Source organism: Paralichthys olivaceus, chromosome 2 (assembly GCF_024713975.1).
Source record: "Paralichthys olivaceus isolate ysfri-2021 chromosome 2, ASM2471397v2, whole genome shotgun sequence".
Lineage (NCBI taxonomy): Eukaryota > Metazoa > Chordata > Actinopteri > Pleuronectiformes > Paralichthyidae > Paralichthys > Paralichthys olivaceus.
Window position 1 is genome coordinate 27341428 of NC_091094.1, and position 23633 is coordinate 27365060.

Sequence of the window (23633 nt, forward strand, 5' to 3'; positions counted from 1 at the left end):
TTTTTAGGTTGTTGCTTAATATTATATATTCGTCAGCGCGGTATTGACAGTAATGTCATGTCAGCAGTTGCTTAGCACCACTCGCAGGGTAACGCAGAAGATTTGTGGTGAAATAACACGTCAAAGTATGAATGGACATGATCGTTTTATATAGCTATATGCATAGTTTTCATGACGTGACGTTAAATAGTCTTGTCAGTCCGTTTATATCAATCTTTTGTTGATAAGTTAACTATAGCCTACCTCAGCATTGCTCACTTGCTAAGAGACTGACGCTACAAACGTGTGTTGAAATTACGTGATAACATGATTGTATTTCATATTTTTGTGTATCTGGTTTTGATGTCGTGATGTTAACTCATCTTTACACCATGGATCTGTTACTCCTAAGATGTCTGACTAGTTAGGCTACATATTGCATCAACTAAAACAGCTGTACTACTAAGGGATTGATACCATCTCTTTTTTTAAAATACAAATGTGATATTAATATGTTCAAATTCATTTGGCAGGACTAGTAGTGCCAGAGTAGACTTTCAGACAAGCAGTAGAGGTCTGCCTACTGTATTAATCAAGTGTAATAAGACTTTGATCTAGGCATTCACTTCTCCTACACCCCCCCCCCCCCCCCCCTCTCTCACACACACATAACTGCTCTCCAACTCCTGCTGCAAAGACCGTCCCACCCCCCTGTTGTTTTCGCGCCCACACACACACACACTGTGAGTAGATAAGGATCAGAGAGGTGTGATAAACTATTGTCTTGACCCTATGAACTATTTCACTGCAAGCCCCCCCACACACACACGCACACACTGTACTTCCTCCCAGACTCAGAGGTGTGAGAAACTATTGCCTTTACCCTCTGAACTATTTGACTGAAGTTCATAGAAGATAACCCAAACTTATGTTTTTACTTTATGGTAGGTCAAGATGCAGAGGGCGGTGTTCTTCCCAGGTAAGCTCAGTGTTGTGTTCCGCAAGGGACCAGGTGGATTTCTCTAACAGGAACCCTCTGCAGAAGCCAGACGGATCAAGGATGACCCCACTCGTCAGGACAGGTCTGCCCTGAGAGAGGACCTCGTGCGGCAGAATGCCCTGGCTGCGGTTCGTCAGAGAGGGGGTGATGCCTCAGACAGGACGGAGGTGCTAGGAGACTACATCCTGCAGTTTGGCAAGTATAAAGGGAAGGCTTTCAGGTGGCTTTTGGAGAATGATGTTGGCTCTACATGTTACCTTGTCAAGGATATGCGTAAGGAGGAGGCTGCAGGTCGTTTCAGGCCCGAGGGGCATAGCAAGGATAGTCTACTGTCCTTTGTGAATTATGCTCTGAGTTTTGCAGAGATCCAGTCTCTCCTCGCCTACGAGGCCAGGGGAGAGGGTGTGGTGACAGCCACATCAGAGGACGACCAGCTGGTTGGCTTTGGCGACAGGGCCAAGAGCACCTGGAAGGAGGAAGAGACAAGACCCACAACCAGACCCACAACCACACCCACAACCAACAGTCCGCCTCTGCAGATTCTGCCGCTTGGAACTGAAACAGGGACCAAACAGCCCTCACATTCACACGGGCTTCCCTGGAGTGGCAGGGAAATACATTTATTGCCCATCAAAGGTGTACTCTTTGTACAGAGATAAGGGCATGGCCAAGGAGATGAGCTGGCCCGAGTTTCAGCAGTCTCCTTTCTATGAGGCTGAGAGACAAAGAACTGTGGAAGAAAGGAAGAAATGATTTCCCTGTATACCCATTGTTTGTACCCATTTTATTTGATTTTATTTCATTATTGTTTATTTAATTATTGTTCTTAATGTTTCTTATTTGACTTGTGTATATGTCTCTAGACGTACAGGTTCTTTGTCTGTGTATATGTAAATAGACTACAAATTAATAGTTGTAAAACAAAGTGTACATATATTGTTTTTTCCTTTTCTTTTTTTCTTTTCTTTATGTGTGAATGCATGAAAATGTACACACCAGAAACTAGTTTGGTTTGTTTGTTGTGTTCTTTTTTTTTTATTTCTTTATTTATTTTACAAATGTCTGAATGTATGAATGTGTGAAAGGTATATATGCCAGTATGTAGAAACTTGATCTTTTGTGCATAGTTTGGACTGTTTTGTTGTACAGATGTACTTAGTGCTCTGTTGTTAACAATCGTTTGGATGTAAATAAGTCAATGCTTCCGTCTAGTCTTCTGTATGAAAGTAAATAGATTGTAAACATGAAAAGGTTCATATGTTATTGGGTTATTATGTTAATTGTTCCGCATGGTTATATGTCTATAGATCATAGGTTCTTTAGACTTCTGTTGAGCTGAATATAGCTGTATAGTTTTTTCTTTCTTTTTTTTTTCTTTTACTTAATTTTTTTACTTACTTTAACATTATTGCATGACCAGAAACACCAATTTTCTACTTGTCATATTAACCAGCACTGTATCTATCACTGTATACTCCCCCTCCCTATGTATGTACTGTGTCATTGTCATATCTAATTGTTGTCTTAAATTATCTATATTATTTCTAAAACTTTACTTACAGCCCAATTATTTCATTTGTCATATATACATTATTTCACATGTTCATAAATAAAACTGGAACTTTCTTTGAAATATTGCACACTGCCTTTTTGTCCTGCTTAAATAAAAACAATATAGTGGTCATAGTAGTCATGAGTCATAAGAATTAATTGTTAATCTCCACGTATTTTCAATGCTTTTTGCTCAGAAATATCACATTCAATAACAGCGCGATCGGGATGCGAACCCCGTCTTTTGGGGAATCGGAAATAAATAAATAAATGAACGGACCCAGAGAGAATGCTTCGATCCTATTGGCTTGCTGGACTGGTCCAGTATTCTCGACTGGCCCCCGCGTGGCAGGCGAGAATTCTACCACTGAACCACCAATGCTTGCTTTGATGTTGTTTTTCGACTTTTTTTTTTTCGAGAACTCCCACTTAAGGGACCAGCATGCCCTGCCAGGGCAGTTTATCTGATGTGTAAACCACTTCAAAGACCCCCTACCTTTACACTTTTCTGACATCCGATTGAGAGAGGGGTGCCCGACCATTCCTGTTATGTTCAACAGATATATTCACAACCGCTTCTCGGTGTGACTGGCCAAGTGTGTAGAGGTAAGAGAGGAGCAGGGTTAATATTTCTCTCTCAAGCCTGACATAACTATTTCTGTTACTTTTCATGTGAACAACCAAGTGAAAGACTATAAAGAGAATGTCTGGACACGTACAAACATGTGCTCTCTGATGTCATTGACCAATACTCTATGGAATGCAGAGCCTGTAGTTGGAAGGTTGCTCATACCCTCATGTAATAAGACAGATGCCCCGTGTGAGGGTTGAACTCACGACCTTCAGATTATGAGACTGACGCGCTGCCTACTGCGCCAACGAGGCCTATTTTATGAACAAAATGTGTGCCAAAGAAAATCTATATTTAAAAGTGACGGAACTACAAAATACCATTTGTCAGTCAAAATAGTTCGGTCCAAATGTTACATGCCGTACGGACAGGACCAATGTTGCTGTAGAAACTTTGAATCATCTAGAAGAAGAATCATCAGGAGAAGACCTATCCACACTTTTAAAGTAATTATGAACCAGTCCACAGTGAGCATTGGAATGCAAATACCTTAATCTGCTTGATGGCCAAGAACCTCACACCTGGAGCAGGGTGTGGCTAGCAGCTCAGCTGGCCTCTAATGCAAACGACTGGCCAAGTGCAAAAGTCATTTAGACTTGAAAAACACTCTTGATTCTAAAAGTTTCTACTTCATTCCCAAACCCTGTAAACAGACTCCTGGGTGGTACAGAAATGCAAAACACTACTTGTCTGTCACATAACCATGCATTCAATCCAATGTCTCACAATTCAACATACATGTGTGTATTCTAGAACATTGCTGTCCAGTACTGTGTCCAAATGGTCCAAATGTTCCAGAACAAGAGTCATAAAGAGATAACGCTCAGTGTTTGTAAAGTCATTTCGAGCCAGTTAACTGTGAGCCTTACAAATCAATAATGTTAATCCACTTGGCGGCCCAAAGGCTCACACCTGGGACAGGGTGGGGCTAGCAGCCCATGTGGCCTCTACTGCAAATGACAGCCCCAATACCAATGCACTTTCGACTAGAAGGATGGTATACACATACCGATCACTATACCCACCACGGGTGGTGCAACTCATTGGCTAAAGGTAGTATGATGCATTAGCCGGGAATCGAACCCGGGCCTCCCGCGTGGCAGGCGAGAATTCTACCACTGAACCACCAATGCTTGCTTTGATGTTGTTTTTCGACTTTTTTTTTTTCGAGAACTCCCACTTAAGGGACCAGCATGCCCTGCCAGGGCAGTTTATCTGATGTGTAAACCACTTCAAAGACCCCCTACCTTTACACTTTTCTGACATCCGATTGAGAGAGGGGTGCCCGACCATTCCTGTTATGTTCAACAGATATATTCACAACCGCTTCTCGGTGTGACTGGCCAAGTGTGTAGAGGTAAGAGAGGAGCAGGGTTAATATTTCTCTCTCAAGCCTGACATAACTATTTCTGTTACTTTTCATGTGAACAACCAAGTGAAAGACTATAAAGAGAATGTCTGGACACGTACAAACATGTGCTCTCTGATGTCATTGACCAATACTCTATGGAATGCAGAGCCTGTAGTTGGAAGGTTGCTCATACCCTCATGTAATAAGACAGATGCCCCGTGTGAGGGTTGAACTCACGACCTTCAGATTATGAGACTGACGCGCTGCCTACTGCGCCAACGAGGCCTATTTTATGAACAAAATGTGTGCCAAAAAAAATCTATATTTAAAAGTGACGGAACTACAAAATACCATTTGTCAGTCAAAATAGTTCGGTCCAAATGTTACATGCCGTACGGACAGGACCAATGTTGCTGTAGAAACTTTGAATCATCTAGAAGAAGAATCATCAGGAGAAGACCTATCCACACTTTTAAAGTAATTATGAACCAGTCCACAGTGAGCATTGGAATGCAAATACCTTAATCTGCTTGATGGCCAAGAACCTCACACCTGGAGCAGGGTGTGGCTAGCAGCTCAGCTGGCCTCTAATGCAAACGACTGGCCAAGTGCAAAAGTCATTTAGACTTGAAAAACACTCTTGATTCTAAAAGTTTCTACTTCATTCCCAAACCCTGTAAACAGACTCCTGGGTGGTACAGAAATGCAAAACACTACTTGTCTGTCACATAACCATGCATTCAATCCAATGTCTCACAATTCAACATACATGTGTGTATTCTAGAACATTGCTGTCCAGTACTGTGTCCAAATGGTCCAAATGTTCCAGAACAAGAGTCATAAAGAGATAACGCTCAGTGTTTGTAAAGTCATTTCGAGCCAGTTAACTGTGAGCCTTACAAATCAATAATGTTAATCCACTTGGCGGCCCAAAGGCTCACACCTGGGACAGGGTGGGGCTAGCAGCCCATGTGGCCTCTACTGCAAATGACAGCCCCAATACCAATGCACTTTCGACTAGAAGGATGGTATACACATACCGATCACTATACCCACCACGGGTGGTGCAACTCATTGGCTAAAGGTAGTATGATGCATTAGCCGGGAATCGAACCCGGGCCTCCCGCGTGGCAGGCGAGAATTCTACCACTGAACCACCAATGCTTGCTTTGATGTTGTTTTTCGACTTTTTTTTTTTCGAGAACTCCCACTTAAGGGACCAGCATGCCCTGCCAGGGCAGTTTATCTGATGTGTAAACCACTTCAAAGACCCCCTACCTTTACACTTTTCTGACATCCGACTGACATTTTTTCGAGAACTCCCACTTAAGGGACCAGCATGCCCTGCCAGGGCAGTTTATCTGATGTGTAAACCACTTCAAAGACCCCCTACCTTTACACTTTTCTGACATCCGATTGAGAGAGGGGTGCCCGACCATTCCTGTTATGTTCAACAGATATATTCACAACCGCTTCTCGGTGTGACTGGCCAAGTGTGTAGAGGTAAGAGAGGAGCAGGGTTAATATTTCTCTCTCAAGCCTGACATAACTATTTCTGTTACTTTTCATGTGAACAACCAAGTGAAAGACTATAAAGAGAATGTCTGGACACGTACAAACATGTGCTCTCTGATGTCATTGACCAATACTCTATGGAATGCAGAGCCTGTAGTTGGAAGGTTGCTCATACCCTCATGTAATAAGACAGATGCCCCGTGTGAGGGTTGAACTCACGACCTTCAGATTATGAGACTGACGCGCTGCCTACTGCGCCAACGAGGCCTATTTTATGAACAAAATGTGTGCCAAAGAAAATCTATATTTAAAAGTGACGGAACTACAAAATACCATTTGTCAGTCAAAATAGTTCGGTCCAAATGTTACATGCCGTACGGACAGGACCAATGTTGCTGTAGAAACTTTGAATCATCTAGAAGAAGAATCATCAGGAGAAGACCTATCCACACTTTTAAAGTAATTATGAACCAGTCCACAGTGAGCATTGGAATGCAAATACCTTAATCTGCTTGATGGCCAAGAACCTCACACCTGGAGCAGGGTGTGGCTAGCAGCTCAGCTGGCCTCTAATGCAAACGACTGGCCAAGTGCAAAAGTCATTTAGACTTGAAAAACACTCTTGATTCTAAAAGTTTCTACTTCATTCCCAAACCCTGTAAACAGACTCCTGGGTGGTACAGAAATGCAAAACACTACTTGTCTGTCACATAACCATGCATTCAATCCAATGTCTCACAATTCAACATACATGTGTGTATTCTAGAACATTGCTGTCCAGTACTGTGTCCAAATGGTCCAAATGTTCCAGAACAAGAGTCATAAAGAGATAACGCTCAGTGTTTGTAAAGTCATTTCGAGCCAGTTAACTGTGAGCCTTACAAATCAATAATGTTAATCCACTTGGCGGCCCAAAGGCTCACACCTGGGACAGGGTGGGGCTAGCAGCCCATGTGGCCTCTACTGCAAATGACAGCCCCAATACCAATGCACTTTCGACTAGAAGGATGGTATACACATACCGATCACTATACCCACCACGGGTGGTGCAACTCATTGGCTAAAGGTAGTATGATGCATTAGCCGGGAATCGAACCCGGGCCTCCCGCGTGGCAGGCGAGAATTCTACCACTGAACCACCAATGCTTGCTTTGATGTTGTTTTTCGACTTTTTTTTTTTCGAGAACTCCCACTTAAGGGACCAGCATGCCCTGCCAGGGCAGTTTATCTGATGTGTAAACCACTTCAAAGACCCCCTACCTTTACACTTTTCTGACATCCGATTGAGAGAGGGGTGCCCGACCATTCCTGTTATGTTCAACAGATATATTCACAACCGCTTCTCGGTGTGACTGGCCAAGTGTGTAGAGGTAAGAGAGGAGCAGGGTTAATATTTCTCTCTCAAGCCTGACATAACTATTTCTGTTACTTTTCATGTGAACAACCAAGTGAAAGACTATAAAGAGAATGTCTGGACACGTACAAACATGTGCTCTCTGATGTCATTGACCAATACTCTATGGAATGCAGAGCCTGTAGTTGGAAGGTTGCTCATACCCTCATGTAATAAGACAGATGCCCCGTGTGAGGGTTGAACTCACGACCTTCAGATTATGAGACTGACGCGCTGCCTACTGCGCCAACGAGGCCTATTTTATGAACAAAATGTGTGCCAAAGAAAATCTATATTTAAAAGTGACGGAACTACAAAATACCATTTGTCAGTCAAAATAGTTCGGTCCAAATGTTACATGCCGTACGGACAGGACCAATGTTGCTGTAGAAACTTTGAATCATCTAGAAGAAGAATCATCAGGAGAAGACCTATCCACACTTTTAAAGTAATTATGAACCAGTCCACAGTGAGCATTGGAATGCAAATACCTTAATCTGCTTGATGGCCAAGAACCTCACACCTGGAGCAGGGTGTGGCTAGCAGCTCAGCTGGCCTCTAATGCAAACGACTGGCCAAGTGCAAAAGTCATTTAGACTTGAAAAACACTCTTGATTCTAAAAGTTTCTACTTCATTCCCAAACCCTGTAAACAGACTCCTGGGTGGTACAGAAATGCAAAACACTACTTGTCTGTCACATAACCATGCATTCAATCCAATGTCTCACAATTCAACATACATGTGTGTATTCTAGAACATTGCTGTCCAGTACTGTGTCCAAATGGTCCAAATGTTCCAGAACAAGAGTCATAAAGAGATAACGCTCAGTGTTTGTAAAGTCATTTCGAGCCAGTTAACTGTGAGCCTTACAAATCAATAATGTTAATCCACTTGGCGGCCCAAAGGCTCACACCTGGGACAGGGTGGGGCTAGCAGCCCATGTGGCCTCTACTGCAAATGACAGCCCCAATACCAATGCACTTTCGACTAGAAGGATGGTATACACATACCGATCACTATACCCACCACGGGTGGTGCAACTCATTGGCTAAAGGTAGTATGATGCATTAGCCGGGAATCGAACCCGGGCCTCCCGCGCGGCCCTCGAGAAAAGTTTAGCTAAACCGACCTAAACGCTTTTTAACATGCATTTCAATGATAGTGCTGAACCACAGTGTGGATGTAATATTCTTTTGGCCACTCTTCCGGCTGTGGCGCTGTTCCGACTTTTTCTATAGACTCTCGGTCCTCCGATATTTTTTTTTTTTCCTTCAGGCAAACCTCTAACGGCAGACGGTCATAAAAGCGTGCATATTCACTGTCTATTGTTGATGTCATTACGTGTTCTTACAGGGGCTGTGCATCATTCAAACATTCAAGTCATTTTCATTCGTCAAAGGTAAGACACGTTGTTTTATTTTCATAAAAGTTAGCCTGCTTTCTGATAACATTAGTTCGCTGCTGCTGCTTATTCGCTTGGTTGATGCGATAGAACTGCCCGGAATTAAGTTTGGGGTAATTATGGACTAAATAATGAATGAACATCATGCTATTTGTTGAGATTGTGTGTGGTTTTTAGGTTGTTGCTTAATATTATATATTCGTCAGCGCGGTATTGACAGTAATGTCGTGTCAGCAGTTGCCTAGCACCACTCGCAGGGTAACGCAGAAGATTTGTGGTGAAATAACACGTCAAAGTATGAATGGACATGATCGTTTTATATAGTTATTTGCATAGTTTTCATGACGTGGCGTTAAATAGTCTTGTCAGTCCGTTTATATCAATCTTTTGTTGATAAGTTAACTATAGCCTACCTCAGCATTGCTCACTTGCTAAGAGACTGACGCTACAAACGTGTGTTGAAATTACGTGATAACATGATTGTATTTCATATTTTTGTGTATCTGGTTTTGATGTCGTGATGTTAACTCATCTTTACACCATGGATCTGTTACTCCTAAGATGTCTGACTAGTTAGGCTACATATTGCATCAACTAAAACAGCTGTACTACTGAGGGATTGATACCATCTCTTTTTTTAAAATACAAATGTGATATTAATATGTTCAAATTCATTTGGCAGAACTAGTAGTGCCAGAGTAGACTTTCAGACAAGCAGTAGAGGTCTGCCTACCGTATTAATCAAGTGTAATAAGACTTTGATCTAGGCATTCACTTCTCCTACCCCCCCCCCCCCCCTCTCTCACACACACATAACTGCTCTCCAACTCCTGCTGCAAAGACCGTCCCACCCCCCTGTTGTTTTCGCGCCCACACACACACACTGTGAGTAGATAAGGATCAGAGAGGTGTGATAAACTATTGTCTTGACCCTATGAACTATTTCACTGCAAGCCCCCACACACACACACGCACACACTGTACTTCCTCCCAGACTCAGAGGTGTGAGAAACTATTGTCTTTACCCTCTGAACTATTTGACTGAAGTTCATAGAAGATAACCCAAACTTATGTTTTTACTTTATGGTAGGTCAAGATGCAGAGGGTGGTGTTCTTCCCAGGTAAACTCAGTGTTGTGTTCCGCAAGGGACCAGGTGGATTTCTCTTACAGGAACCCTCTGCAGAAGCCAGACGGATCAAGGATGACCCCACTCGTCAGGACAGGTCTGCCCTGAGAGAGGACCTCGTGCGGCAGAATGCCCTGGCTGCGGTTCGTCAGAGAGGGGGTGATGCCTCAGACAGGACGGAGGTGCTAGGAGACTACATCCTGCAGTTTGGCAAGTATAAAGGGAAGGCTTTCAGGTGGCTTTTGGAGAATGATGTTGGCTCTACATGTTACCTTGTCAAGGATATGCGTAAGGAGGAGGCTGCAGGTCGTTTCAGGCCCGAGGGGCATAGCAAGGATAGTCTACTGTCCTTTGTGAATTATGCTCTGAGTTTTGCAGAGATCCAGTCTCTCCTCGCCTACGAGGCCAGGGGAGAGGGTGTGGTGACAGCCACATCAGAGGACGACCAGCTGGTTGGCTTTGGCGACAGGGCCAAGAGCACCTGGAAGGAGGAAGAGACAAGACCCACAACCAGGCCCACAACCACACCCACAACCAACAGTCCGCCTCTGCAGATTCTGCCGCTTGGAACTGAAACAGGGACCAAACAGCCCTCACATTCACACGGGCTTCCCTGGAGTGGCAGGGAAATACATTTATGCCCATCAAAGGTGTACTCTTTGTACAGAGATAAGGGCATGGCCAAGGAGATGAGCTGGCCCGAGTTTCAGCAGTCTCCTTTCTATGAGGCTGAGAGACAAAGAACTGTGGAAGAAAGGAAGAAAAGATTTCCCTGTATACCCATTGTTTGTACCCATTTTATTTGATTTTATTTCATTATTGTTTATTTAATTATTGTTCTTAATGTTTCTTATTTGACTTGTGTATATGTCTCTAGACGTACAGGTTCTTTGTCTGTGTATATGTAAATAGACTACAAATTAATAGTTGTAAAACAAAGTGTACATATATTGTTTTTCTTTTCTTTTTTTCTTTTATTTATGTGTGAATGCATGAAAATGTACACACCAGAAACTAGTTTGGTTTGTTTGTTGTGTTCTTTTTTTTTAATTTTATTTATTTATTTTACAAATGTCTGAATGTATGAATGTGTGAAAGGTATATATGCCAGTATGTAGAAACTTGATCTTTTGTGCATAGTTTGGACTGTTTTGTTGTACAGATGTAGTGCTCTGTTGTTAACAATCGTTTGGATGTAAATAAGTCAATGCTTCCGTCTAGTCTTCTGTATGAAAGTAAATAGATTGTAAACATGAAAAGGTTCATATGTTATTGGGTTATTATGTTAATTGTCCTGCATGGTTATATGTCTATAGATCATAGGTTCTTTAGACTTCTGTTGAGCTGAATATAGCTGTATAGTTTTTTCTTTTACTTATATTTTTTACTTACTTTAACATTATTGCATGACCAGAAACACCAGTTTTCTACTTGTCATATTAACTAGCACTGTATCTATCACTATATACTCCCCCTCCCTATGTATGTACTGTGTCATTGTCATATCTAATTGTTGTCTTAAATTATCTATATTATTTCTAAAACTTTACTTACAGTCCAATTATTTCATTTGTCATATATGCATTATTTCACATGTTCATAAATAAAACTGGAACTTTCTTTGAAATACTGCACACTGCCTTTTTGTCCTGCTTAAATAAAAACAATATAGTAGTCATAGTAGTCATGAGTCATAAGAATTAATTGTTAATCTCCACGTATTTTCAATGCTTTTTACTCAGAAATATCACGTTCAATAACACCGCGATCGGGATGCGAACCCCGTCTTTTGGGGAATCGGAAATAAATAAATAAATGAACGGACCCAGAGAGAATGCTTCGATCCTATTGGCTTGCTGGACTGGTCCAGTATTCTCGACTGGCCCCCGCGTGGCAGGCGAGAATTCTACCACTGAACCACCAATGCTTGCTTTGATGTTGTTTTTCGACTTTTTTTTTTTCGAGAACTCCCACTTAAGGGACCAGCATGCCCTGCCAGGGCAGTTTATCTGATGTGTAAACCACTTCAAAGACCCCCTACCTTTACACTTTTCTGACATCCGATTGAGAGAGGGGTGCCCGACCATTCCTGTTATGTTCAACAGATATATTCACAACCGCTTCTCGGTGTGACTGGCCAAGTGTGTAGAGGTAAGAGAGGAGCAGGGTTAATATTTCTCTCTCAAGCCTGACATAACTATTTCTGTTACTTTTCATGTGAACAACCAAGTGAAAGACTATAAAGAGAATGTCTGGACACGTACAAACATGTGCTCTCTGATGTCATTGACCAATACTCTATGGAATGCAGAGCCTGTAGTTGGAAGGTTGCTCATACCCTCATGTAATAAGACAGATGCCCCGTGTGAGGGTTGAACTCACGACCTTCAGATTATGAGACTGACGCGCTGCCTACTGCGCCAACGAGGCCTATTTTATGAACAAAATGTGTGCCAAAAAAAATCTATATTTAAAAGTGACGGAACTACAAAATACCATTTGTCAGTCAAAATAGTTCGGTCCAAATGTTACATGCCGTACGGACAGGACCAATGTTGCTGTAGAAACTTTGAATCATCTAGAAGAAGAATCATCAGGAGAAGACCTATCCACACTTTTAAAGTAATTATGAACCAGTCCACAGTGAGCATTGGAATGCAAATACCTTAATCTGCTTGATGGCCAAGAACCTCACACCTGGAGCAGGGTGTGGCTAGCAGCTCAGCTGGCCTCTAATGCAAACGACTGGCCAAGTGCAAAAGTCATTTAGACTTGAAAAACACTCTTGATTCTAAAAGTTTCTACTTCATTCCCAAACCCTGTAAACAGACTCCTGGGTGGTACAGAAATGCAAAACACTACTTGTCTGTCACATAACCATGCATTCAATCCAATGTCTCACAATTCAACATACATGTGTGTATTCTAGAACATTGCTGTCCAGTACTGTGTCCAAATGGTCCAAATGTTCCAGAACAAGAGTCATAAAGAGATAACGCTCAGTGTTTGTAAAGTCATTTCGAGCCAGTTAACTGTGAGCCTTACAAATCAATAATGTTAATCCACTTGGCGGCCCAAAGGCTCACACCTGGGACAGGGTGGGGCTAGCAGCCCATGTGGCCTCTACTGCAAATGACAGCCCCAATACCAATGCACTTTCGACTAGAAGGATGGTATACACATACCGATCACTATACCCACCACGGGTGGTGCAACTCATTGGCTAAAGGTAGTATGATGCATTAGCCGGGAATCGAACCCGGGCCTCCCGCGCGGCCCTCGAGAAAAGTTTAGCTAAACCGACCTAAACGCTTTTTAACATGCATTTCAATGATAGTGCTGAACCACAGTGTGGATGTAATATTCTTTTGGCCACTCTTCCGGCTGTGGCGCTGTTCCGACTTTTTCTATAGACTCTCGGTCCTCCGATATTTTTTTTTTTTCCTTCAGGCAAACCTCTAACGGCAGACGGTCATAAAAGCGTGCATATTCACTGTCTATTGTTGATGTCATTACGTGTTCTTACAGGGGCTGTGCATCATTCAAACATTCAAGTCATTTTCATTCGTCAAAGGTAAGACACGTTGTTTTATTTTCATAAAAGTTAGCCTGCTTTCTGATAACATTAGTTCGCTGCTGCTGCTTATTCGCTTGGTTGATGCGATAGAACTGCCCGGAATTAAGTTTGGGGTAATTATGGACTAAATAATGAATGAACATCATGCTATTTGTTGAGATTGTGTGTGGCTTTTAGGTTGTTGCTTAATATTATATATTCGTCAGCGCGGTATTGACAGTAATGTCGTGTCAGCAGTTGCTTAGCACCACTCGCAGGGTAACGCAGAAGATTTGTGGTGAAATAACACGTCAAAGTATGAATGGACATGATCGTTTTATATAGCTATATGCATAGTTTTCATGACGTGGCGTTAAATAGTCTTGTCAGTCCGTTTATATCAATCTTTTGTTGATAAGTTAACTATAGCCTACCTCAGCATTGCTCACTTGCTAAGAGACTGACGCTACAAACGTGTGTTGAAATTACGTGATAACATGATTGTATTTCATATTTTTGTGTATCTGGTTTTGATGTCGTGATGTTAACTCATCTTTACACCATGGATCTGTTACTCCTAAGATGTCTGACTAGTTAGGCTACATATTGCATCAACTAAAACAGCTGTACTACTAAGGGATTGATACCATCTCTTTTTTTAAAATACAAATGTGATATTAATATGTTCAAATTCATTTGGCAGAACTAGTAGTGCCAGAGTAGACTTTCAGACAAGCAGTAGAGGTCTGCCTACTGTATTAATCAAGTGTAATAAGACTTTGATCTAGGCATTCACTTCTCCTACCCCCCCTCTCTCTCACACACACATAACTGCTCTCCAACTCCTGCTGCAAAGACCGTCCCACCCCCCTGTTGTTTTCGCGCCCACACACACACCCACACACACACACTCTGTGAGTAGATAAGGATCAGAGAGGTGTGATAAACTATTGTCTTGACCCTATGAACTATTTCACTGCAAGCCCCCCCACACACACACGCACACACTGTACTTCCTCCCAGACTCAGAGGTGTGAGAAACTATTGTCTTTACCCTCTGAACTATTTGACTGAAGTTCATAGAAGATAACCCAAACTTATGTTTTTACTTTATGGTAGGTCAAGATGCAGAGGGTGGTGTTCTTCCCAGGTAAGCTCAGTGTTGTGTTCCGCAAGGGACCAGGTGGATTTCTCTTACAGGAACCCTCTGCAGAAGCCAGACGGATCAAGGATGACCCCACTCGTCAGGACAGGTCTGCCCTGAGAGAGGACCTCGTGCGGCAGAATGCCCTGGCTGCGGTTCGTCAGAGAGGGGGTGATGCCTCAGACAGGACGGAGGTGCTAGGAGACTACATCCTGCAGTTTGGCAAGTATAAAGGGAAGGCTTTCAGGTGGCTTTTGGAGAATGATGTTGGCTCTACATGTTACCTTGTCAAGGATATGCGTAAGGAGGAGGCTGCAGGTCGTTTCAGGCCCGAGGGGCATAGCAAGGATAGTCTACTGTCCTTTGTGAATTATGCTCTGAGTTTTGCAGAGATCCAGTCTCTCCTCGCCTACGAGGCCAGGGGAGAGGGTGTGGTGACAGCCACATCAGAGGACGACCAGCTGGTTGGCTTTGGCGACAGGGCCAAGAGCACCTGGAAGGAGGAAGAGACAAGACCCACAACCAGACCCACAACCACACCCACAACCAACAGTCCGCCTCTGCAGATTCTGCCGCTTGGAACTGAAACAGGGACCAAACAGCCCTCACATTCACACGGGCTTCCCTGGAGTGGCAGGGAAATACATTTATTGCCCATCAAAGGTGTACTCTTTGTACAGAGATAAGGGCATGGCCAAGGAGATGAGCTGGCCCGAGTTTCAGCAGTCTCCTTTCTATGAGGCTGAGAGACAAAGAACTGTGGAAGAAAGGAAGAAATGATTTCCCTGTATACCCATTGTTTGTACCCATTTTATTTGATTTTATTTCATTATTGTTTATTTAATTATTGTTCTTAATGTTTCTTATTTGACTTGTGTATATGTCTCTAGACGTACAGGTTCTTTGTCTGTGTATATGTAAATAGACTACAAATTAATAGTTGTAAAACAAAGTGTACATATATTGTTTTTCTTTTCTTTTTTTCTTTTCTTTATGTGTGAATGCATGAAAATGTACACACCAGAAACTAGTTTGGTTTGTTTGTTGTGTTCTTTTTTTTTTAATTTATTTATTTATTTTACAAATGTCTGAATGTATGAATGTGTGAAAGGTATATATGCCAGTATGTAGAAACTTGATCTTTTGTGCATAGTTTGGACTGTTTTGTTGTACAGATGTACTTAGTGCTCTGTTGTTAACAATCGTTTGGATGTAAATAAGTCAATGCTTCCGTCTAGTCTTCTGTATGAAAGTAAATAGATTGTAAACATGAAAAGGTTCATATGTTATTGGGTTATTATGTTAATTGTCCTGCATGGTTATATGTCTATAGATCATAGGTTCTTTAGACTTCTGTTGAGCTGAATATAGCTGTATAGTTTTTTCTTTTACTTATATTTTTTACTTACTTTAACATTATTGCATGACCAGAAACACCAGTTTTCTACTTGTCATATTAACTAGCACTGTATCTATCACTATATACTCCCCCTCCCTATGTATGTACTGTGTCATTGTCATATCTAATTGTTGTCTTAAATTATCTATATTATTTCTAAAACTTTACTTACAGTCCAATTATTTCATTTGTCATATATGCATTATTTCACATGTTCATAAATAAAACTGGAACTTTCTTTGAAATACTGCACACTGCCTTTTTGTCCTGCTTAAATAAAAACAATATAGTGGTCATAGTAGTCATGAGTCATAAGAATTAATTGTTAATCTCCACGTATTTTCAATGCTTTTTACTCAGAAATATCACGTTCAATAACACCGCGATCGGGATGCGAACCCCGTCTTTTGGGGAATCGGAAATAAATAAATAAATGAACGGACCCAGAGAGAATGCTTCGATCCTATTGGCTTGCTGGACTGGTCCAGTATTCTCGACTGGCCCCCGCGTGGCAGGCGAGAATTCTACCACTGAACCACCAATGCTTGCTTTGATGTTGTTTTTCGACTTTTTTTTTTTCGAGAACTCCCACTTAAGGGACCAGCATGCCCTGCCAGGGCAGTTTATCTGATGTGTAAACCACTTCAAAGACCCCCTACCTTTACACTTTTCTGACATCCGATTGAGAGAGGGGTGCCCGACCATTCCTGTTATGTTCAACAGATATATTCACAACCGCTTCTCGGTGTGACTGGCCAAGTGTGTAGAGGTAAGAGAGGAGCAGGGTTAATATTTCTCTCTCAAGCCTGACATAACTATTTCTGTTACTTTTCATGTGAACAACCAAGTGAAAGACTATAAAGAGAATGTCTGGACACGTACAAACATGTGCTCTCTGATGTCATTGACCAATACGCTGCCTACTGCGCCAACGAGGCCTATTTTATGAACAAAATGTGTGCCAAAGAAAATCTATATTTAAAAGTGACGGAACTACAAAATACCATTTGTCAGTCAAAATAGTTCGGTCCAAATGTTACATGCCGTACGGACAGGACCAATGTTGCTGTAGAAACTTTGAATCATCTAGAAGAAGAATCATCAGGAGAAGACCTATCCACACTTTTAAAGTAATTATGAACCAGTCCACAGTGAGCATTGGAATGCAAATACCTTAATCTGCTTGATGGCCAAGAACCTCACACCTGGAGCAGGGTGTGGCTAGCAGCTCAGCTGGCCTCTAATGCAAACGACTGGCCAAGTGCAAAAGTCATTTAGACTTGAAAAACACTCTTGATTCTAAAAGTTTCTACTTCATTCCCAAACCCTGTAAACAGACTCCTGGGTGGTACAGAAATGCAAAACACTACTTGTCTGTCACATAACCATGCATTCAATCCAATGTCTCACAATTCAACATACATGTGTGTATTCTAGAACATTGCTGTCCAGTACTGTGTCCAAATGGTCCAAATGTTCCAGAACAAGAGTCATAAAGAGATAACGCTCAGTGTTTGTAAAGTCATTTCGAGCCAGTTAACTGTGAGCCTTACAAATCAATAATGTTAATCCACTTGGCGGCCCAAAGGCTCACACCTGGGACAGGGTGGGGCTAGCAGCCCATGTGGCCTCTACTGCAAATGACAGCCCCAATACCAATGCACTTTCGACTAGAAGGATGGTATACACATACCGATCACTATACCCACCACGGGTGGTGCAACTCATTGGCTAAAGGTAGTATGATGCATTAGCCGGGAATCGAACCCGGGCCTCCCGCGTGGCAGGCGAGAATTCTACCACTGAACCACCAATGCTTGCTTTGATGTTGTTTTTCGACTTTTTTTTTTTCGAGAACTCCCACTTAAGGGACCAGCATGCCCTGCCAGGGCAGTTTATCTGATGTGTAAACCACTTCAAAGACCCCCTACCTTTACACTTTTCTGACATCCGATTGAGAGAGGGGTGCCCGACCATTCCTGTTATGTTCAACAGATATATTCACAACCGCTTCTCGGTGTGACTGGCCAAGTGTGTAGAGGTAAGAGAGGAGCAGGGTTAATATTTCTCTCTCAAGCCTGACATAACTATTTCTGTTACTTTTCATGTGAACAACCAAGTGAAAGACTATAAAGAGAATGTCTGGACACGTACAAACATGTGCTCTCTGATGTCATTGACCAATACTCTATGGAATGCAGAGCCTGTAGTTGGAAGGTTGCTCATACCCTCATGTAATAAGACAGATGCCCCGTGTGAGGGTTGAACTCACGACCTTCAGATTATGAGACTGACGCGCTGCCTACTGCGCCAACGAGGCCTATTTTATGAACAAAATGTGTGCCAAAAAAAATCTATATTTAAAAGTGACGGAACTACAAAATACCATTTGTCAGTCAAAATAGTTCGGTCCAAATGTTACATGCCGTACGGACAGGACCAATGTTGCTGTAGAAACTTTGAATCATCTAGAAGAAGAATCATCAGGAGAAGACCTATCCACACTTTTAAAGTAATTATGAACCAGTCCACAGTGAGCATTGGAATGCAAATACCTTAATCTGCTTGATGGCCAAGAACCTCACACCTGGAGCAGGGTGTGGCTAGCAGCTCAGCTGGCCTCTAATGCAAACGACTGGCCAAGTGCAAAAGTCATTTAGACTTGAAAAACACTCTTGATTCTAAAAGTTTCTACTTCATTCCCAAACCCTGTAAACAGACTCCTGGGTGGTACAGAAATGCAAAACACTACTTGTCTGTCACATAACCATGCATTCAATCCAATGTCTCACAATTCAACATACATGTGTGTATTCTAGAACATTGCTGTCCAGTACTGTGTCCAAATGGTCCAAATGTTCCAGAACAAGAGTCATAAAGAGATAACGCTCAGTGTTTGTAAAGTCATTTCGAGCCAGTTAACTGTGAGCCTTACAAATCAATAATGTTAATCCACTTGGCGGCCCAAAGGCTCACACCTGGGACAGGGTGGGGCTAGCAGCCCATGTGGCCTCTACTGCAAATGACAGCCCCAATACCAATGCACTTTCGACTAGAAGGATGGTATACACATACCGATCACTATACCCACCACGGGTGGTGCAACTCATTGGCTAAAGGTAGTATGATGCATTAGCCGGGAATCGAACCCAGGCCTCCCGCGTGGCAGGCGAGAATTCTACCACTGAACCACCAATGCTTGCTTTGATGTTGTTTTTCGACTTTTTTTTTTTCGAGAACTCCCACTTAAGGGACCAGCATGCCCTGCCAGGGCAGTTTATCTGATGTGTAAACCACTTCAAAGACCCCCTACCTTTACACTTTTCTGACATCCGATTGAGAGAGGGGTGCCCGACCATTCCTGTTATGTTCAACAGATATATTCACAACCGCTTCTCGGTGTGACTGGCCAAGTGTGTAGAGGTAAGAGAGGAGCAGGGTTAATATTTCTCTCTCAAGCCTGACATAACTATTTCTGTTACTTTTCATGTGAACAACCAAGTGAAAGACTATAAAGAGAATGTCTGGACACGTACAAACATGTGCTCTCTGATGTCATTGACCAATACTCTATGGAATGCAGAGCCTGTAGTTGGAAGGTTGCTCATACCCTCATGTAATAAGACAGATGCCCCGTGTGAGGGTTGAACTCACGACCTTCAGATTATGAGACTGACGCGCTGCCTACTGCGCCAACGAGGCCTATTTTATGAACAAAATGTGTGCCAAAGAAAATCTATATTTAAAAGTGACGGAACTACAAAATACCATTTGTCAGTCAAAATAGTTCGGTCCAAATGTTACATGCCGTACGGACAGGACCAATGTTGCTGTAGAAACTTTGAATCATCTAGAAGAAGAATCATCAGGAGAAGACCTATCCACACTTTTAAAGTAATTATGAACCAGTCCACAGTGAGCATTGGAATGCAAATACCTTAATCTGCTTGATGGCCAAGAACCTCACACCTGGAGCAGGGTGTGGCTAGCAGCTCAGCTGGCCTCTAATGCAAACGACTGGCCAAGTGCAAAAGTCATTTAGACTTGAAAAACACTCTTGATTCTAAAAGTTTCTACTTCATTCCCAAACCCTGTAAACAGACTCCTGGGTGGTACAGAAATGCAAAACACTACTTGTCTGTCACATAACCATGCATTCAATCCAATGTCTCACAATTCAACATACATGTGTGTATTCTAGAACATTGCTGTCCAGTACTGTGTCCAAATGGTCCAAATGTTCCAGAACAAGAGTCATAAAGAGATAACGCTCAGTGTTTGTAAAGTCATTTCGAGCCAGTTAACTGTGAGCCTTACAAATCAATAATGTTAATCCACTTGGCGGCCCAAAGGCTCACACCTGGGACAGGGTGGGGCTAGCAGCCCATGTGGCCTCTACTGCAAATGACAGCCCCAATACCAATGCACTTTCGACTAGAAGGATGGTATACACATACCGATCACTATACCCACCACGGGTGGTGCAACTCATTGGCTAAAGGTAGTATGATGCATTAGCCGGGAATCGAACCCGGGCCTCCCGCGCGGCCCTCGAGAAAAGTTTAGCTAAACCGACCTAAACGCTTTTTAACATGCATTTCAATGATAGTGCTGAACCACAGTGTGGATGTAATATTCTTTTGGCCACTCTTCCGGCTGTGGCGCTGTTCCGACTTTTTCTATAGACTCTCGGTCCTCCGATATTTTTTTTTTTTCCTTCAGGCAAACCTCTAACGGCAGACGGTCATAAAAGCGTGCATATTCACTGTCTACTGTTGATGTCATTACGTGTTCTTACAGGGGCTGTGCATCATTCAAACATTCAAGTCATTTTCATTCGTCAAAGGTAAGACACGTTGTTTTATTTTCATAAAAGTTAGCCTGCTTTCTGATAACATTAGTTCGCTGCTGCTGCTTATTCGCTTGGTTGATGCGATAGAACTGCCCGGAATTAAGTTTGGGGTAATTATGGACTAAATAATGAATGAACATCATGCTATTTGTTGAGATTGTGTGTGGTTTTTAGGTTGTTGCTTAATATTATATATTCGTCAGCGCGGTATTGACAGTAATGTCGTGTCAGCAGTTGCCTAGCACCACTCGCAGGGTAACGCAGAAGATTTGTGGTGAAATAACACGTCAAAGTATGAATGGACATGATCGTTTTATATAGCTATATGCATAGTTTTCATGACGTGACGTTAAATAGTCTTGTCAGTCCGTTTATATCAATCTTTTGTTGATAAGTTAACTATAGCCTACCTCAGCATTGCTCACTTGCTAAGAGACTGACGCTACAAACGTGTGTTGAAATTACGTGATAACATGATTGTATTTCATATTTTTGTGTATCTGGTTTTGATGTCGTGATGTTAACTCATCTTTACACCATGGATCTGTTACTCCTAAGATGTCTGACTAGTTAGGCTACATATTGCATCAACTAAAACAGCTGTACTACTGAGGGATTGATACCATCTCTTTTTTTAAAATACAAATGTGATATTAATATGTTCAAATTCATTTGGCAGAACTAGTAGTGCCAGAGTAGACTTTCAGACAAGCAGTAGAGGTCTGCCTACCGTATTAATCAAGTGTAATAAGACTTTGATCTAGGCATTCACTTCTCCTACCCCCCCCCCCCCTCTCTCACACACACATAACTGCTCTCCAACTCCTGCTGCAAAGACCGTCCCACCCCCCTGTTGTTTTCGCGCCCACACACACACACTGTGAGTAGATAAGGATCAGAGAGGTGTGATAAACTATTGTCTTGACCCTATGAACTATTTCACTGCAAGCCCCCCCACACACACACGCACACACTGTACTTCCTCCCAGACTCAGAGGTGTGAGAAACTATTGCCTTTACCCTCTGAACTATTTGACTGAAGTTCATAGAAGATAACCCAAACTTATGTTTTTACTTTATGGTAGGTCAAGATGCAGAGGGCGGTGTTCTTCCCAGGTAAGCTCAGTGTTGTGTTCCGCAAGGGACCAGGTGGATTTCTCTTACAGGAACCCTCTGCAGAAGCCAGACGGATCAAGGATGACCCCACTCGTCAGGACAGGTCTGCCCTGAGAGAGGACCTCGTGCGGCAGAATGCCCTGGCTGCGGTTCGTCAGAGAGGGGGTGATGCCTCAGACAGGACGGAGGTGCTAGGAGACTACATCCTGCAGTTTGGCAAGTATAAAGGGAAGGCTTTCAGGTGGCTTTTGGAGAATGATGTTGGCTCTACATGTTACCTTGTCAAGGATATGCGTAAGGAGGAGGCTGCAGGTCGTTTCAGGCCCGAGGGGCATAGCAAGGATAGTCTACTGTCCTTTGTGAATTATGCTCTGAGTTTTGCAGAGATCCAGTCTCTCCTCGCCTACGAGGCCAGGGGAGAGGGTGTGGTGACAGCCACATCAGAGGACGACCAGCTGGTTGGCTTTGGCGACAGGGCCAAGAGCACCTGGAAGGAGGAAGAGACAAGACCCACAACCAGACCCACAACCACACCCACAACCAACAGTCCGCCTCTGCAGATTCTGCCGCTTGGAACTGAAACAGGGACCAAACAGCCCTCACATTCACACGGGCTTCCCTGGAGTGGCAGGGAAATACATTCAAGGATATGTGTTCCTCCCAACCGCAATAAGACTCTACAACTCATCTCCCTCTGTCAGAGCCACCATCACAGAACTGCACTAACATACCTGTCACCTTTGCACCATGTACCCTGCACTACACTACGTGTGTTAATTTAAACCACTTTAATATTACAGACCTTTTTATAGAATAATATTGTCTTTTGCACATCCAGTCCACGTATTCTTACACTGCCAGTATATTGTATAGTCAAGTACTGATATTTATACCCTATTATATATTATATATCATATCATATTATATCATACTCTGCATATTCTCTGTATATTCTTCGGATTTACAAGTCTATATACACATATTTATACATGTGTACATGCTATTATTATATTATTATTATCACTACTACTACTACTATTATTATTATTATATATACTATTGCTGCCATTATTACTATATACTGCTATTATATTGGTATAATTACTGTCTATATAAATATATATTATGTTATATTGTATACTATATATATATATATAAATATATACTGTACTAATATTCTTATATACTGTCTAACAATAACATTACCATCATATCATTATTACTATTATCATCATATTGCCACTGCACTACTTGTCTGCCTATTCATCTTGTGTTTCTGTTTCTGTTCTTTTTACCTAAATGTTTTGTTTTGTTTTGTTCTATTGCATTGTGTTTTGTTGTGTTCCGATACACAAGCTGCTATGACACCTTAATTTCCCTCCGGGGATGAATAAAGTACTCTATCTATCTATCTATCTATCTATCTTATTGCCCATCAAAGGTGTACTCTTTGTACAGAGATAAGGGCATGGCCAAGGAGATGAGCTGGCCCGAGTTTCAGCAGTCTCCTTTCTATGAGGCTGAGAGACAAAGAACTGTGGAAGAAAGGAAGAAATGATTTCCCTGTATACCCATTGTTTAGACCCATTTTATTTGATTTTATTTCATTATTTTAT

At 42.3% G+C, this 23633-nt stretch overlaps 12 non-coding genes across 12 annotated transcripts; all 12 read right to left on the reverse strand.

Annotated features, from left to right (window-relative positions):
* Window positions 1-3342: 3342 nt before the first annotated feature.
* On the reverse strand, window positions 3343-3415 carry trnam-cau (transfer RNA methionine (anticodon CAU)). Its single transcript has one exon. It is a non-coding gene; the product is annotated as a tRNA-Met (tRNA).
* An 808-nt stretch (window positions 3416-4223) lies between these two features.
* On the reverse strand, window positions 4224-4294 carry trnag-gcc (transfer RNA glycine (anticodon GCC)). The gene has a single exon. It is a non-coding gene; the product is annotated as a tRNA-Gly (tRNA).
* A 430-nt stretch (window positions 4295-4724) lies between these two features.
* Window positions 4725-4797, reverse strand: trnam-cau (transfer RNA methionine (anticodon CAU)). Its single transcript has one exon. It is a non-coding gene; the product is annotated as a tRNA-Met (tRNA).
* An 808-nt stretch (window positions 4798-5605) lies between these two features.
* trnag-gcc (transfer RNA glycine (anticodon GCC)) lies at window positions 5606-5676 on the reverse strand. The gene has a single exon. It is a non-coding gene; the product is annotated as a tRNA-Gly (tRNA).
* A 545-nt stretch (window positions 5677-6221) lies between these two features.
* Window positions 6222-6294, reverse strand: trnam-cau (transfer RNA methionine (anticodon CAU)). Its single transcript has one exon. It is a non-coding gene; the product is annotated as a tRNA-Met (tRNA).
* An 808-nt stretch (window positions 6295-7102) lies between these two features.
* trnag-gcc (transfer RNA glycine (anticodon GCC)) lies at window positions 7103-7173 on the reverse strand. Its single transcript has one exon. It is a non-coding gene; the product is annotated as a tRNA-Gly (tRNA).
* A 430-nt stretch (window positions 7174-7603) lies between these two features.
* On the reverse strand, window positions 7604-7676 carry trnam-cau (transfer RNA methionine (anticodon CAU)). The gene has a single exon. It is a non-coding gene; the product is annotated as a tRNA-Met (tRNA).
* Window positions 7677-12307: 4631 nt separating this feature from the next.
* trnam-cau (transfer RNA methionine (anticodon CAU)) lies at window positions 12308-12380 on the reverse strand. Its single transcript has one exon. It is a non-coding gene; the product is annotated as a tRNA-Met (tRNA).
* Window positions 12381-17795: 5415 nt separating this feature from the next.
* trnag-gcc (transfer RNA glycine (anticodon GCC)) lies at window positions 17796-17866 on the reverse strand. The gene has a single exon. It is a non-coding gene; the product is annotated as a tRNA-Gly (tRNA).
* A 430-nt stretch (window positions 17867-18296) lies between these two features.
* trnam-cau (transfer RNA methionine (anticodon CAU)) lies at window positions 18297-18369 on the reverse strand. Its single transcript has one exon. It is a non-coding gene; the product is annotated as a tRNA-Met (tRNA).
* An 808-nt stretch (window positions 18370-19177) lies between these two features.
* On the reverse strand, window positions 19178-19248 carry trnag-gcc (transfer RNA glycine (anticodon GCC)). The gene has a single exon. It is a non-coding gene; the product is annotated as a tRNA-Gly (tRNA).
* Window positions 19249-19678: 430 nt separating this feature from the next.
* On the reverse strand, window positions 19679-19751 carry trnam-cau (transfer RNA methionine (anticodon CAU)). The gene has a single exon. It is a non-coding gene; the product is annotated as a tRNA-Met (tRNA).
* Window positions 19752-23633: the final 3882 nt, after the last annotated feature.